Raw genomic sequence first — 1551 nt, forward strand, 5'->3', positions numbered from 1 at the left:
GCGCGGCCCCACAACAATGTTATTCTAGCGTCCAGCCGAATTCGAGCTGATGTGAATGTTTCATTATGAATGTTACGAATGTAAAAAGAAGTTTTCGCGAAAGCATAATCTTAAAAGTCATATTGATTCAATTCATGAATGTATCACCTACCCATGCGATTTCTGTGAACAGACATTTTCCCAAAAGGAAATTTGAAAGCTTACATCGACTCGGTAGATAAAAATATCACCTTCCCATGCAATTTTTGTGAGAAAAAATATCAGAGTCAAACAAGACTTTTTAAACATGTCAAATTGTCCCATGCAATTAATACCCACTACCCATGTGATAAATGCGGCAAATCATTTTTACTAAAGAATAATCTTAAATATTCAGATCGGCGCCGTTTCTCAGCAGCAATTCGATCACCACGTTCGTCGTTGTGGAAAGAAGCCAAGTTCGGCGGCAGCGTGCACAGCACGATCGTATTCGAAATCCTTAATTCCGACAATTGCAATTCCTCTTGCATCGTTCATCGATGTCTGAATTTAAAAAAAGGAATTAATAATAGTATATTACTGCCCTAGGCCGCGAAAAACAGAAAAGCCCCAGAGTACGTGTAATTAGTGGCCGTCGCGAAGCCGATGTCGATAAACATGTGCTCTGGGGCTTTCTTTTTTCGCGGCATAGGCCTGTATACTATTTTTCATACACAGTGGCCCGAAATTGGCTCTTCCCGCTTTGCGCAGTGGTAGGGAAGTAGTCACTTACAGGCCGCTGGTATGAAAATTTTTTTATCAAAAATGAACTGCACAGCGTGATATTTACTTCGAACTCCTAGGAATAATGATTACTACACAGATCGCTTTTCTCTCTGATTTGGGCAAAAAAAATTCTACATGAGTTCCAGTCTAGTATAGATGCGTATGATATGATTACGAATAATTCATGGTCAGAAAAACCTCACTCGAAAGTAAATAACAAATTGTACTCGATTATTATTGGTTTATTATTGGATTATTGCACAGGCACTTGAGGACTGCGTGAGTTTGTTTTACAAACTTGGCATACCTTACTTACTCGTAGTAGATTCTACGCAAGCGACGACTATGAGAACGTCTGAATTAGGTGGGCATCGTACTTTTTTGTCAACTCGGACTATCTCCTATTTCGTCTGCCTCACGTATAGGCATAAGTTCAAAAACTGCCTCGTTTCGTAGTTCGATATCCCACACCAAGAAAATTCGTAGCTGCCACGCGCATAGATTCGAAGCAGTTTCTCTGCTGTTACTTTTAGCGTGCACGTATGATAACAAAAGTTACAAACAATATTAGCATGACCTTATCATGTCTTATTACCGTTGAATTGAATGTTAAATTTTCACGAGATTTACTCATATGCTTGTTAATATTTATGTACTACTCTTATAATTATTGTAATAATTTATTATAAATAACTATACTTTTGCAATTATTTACATATAATCTTATGATTTTTATTTTAATTAGTCAAGATGAATGATAATAAAATTTATAATATAAAAATATTTTACAAGGTCTTTATTTCTTCA

Source organism: Trichogramma pretiosum, unplaced genomic scaffold, assembly GCF_000599845.2.
Source record: "Trichogramma pretiosum strain Unisexual culture from Peru unplaced genomic scaffold, Tpre_2.0 scaffold127, whole genome shotgun sequence".
Taxonomy (NCBI): domain Eukaryota; kingdom Metazoa; phylum Arthropoda; class Insecta; order Hymenoptera; family Trichogrammatidae; genus Trichogramma; species Trichogramma pretiosum.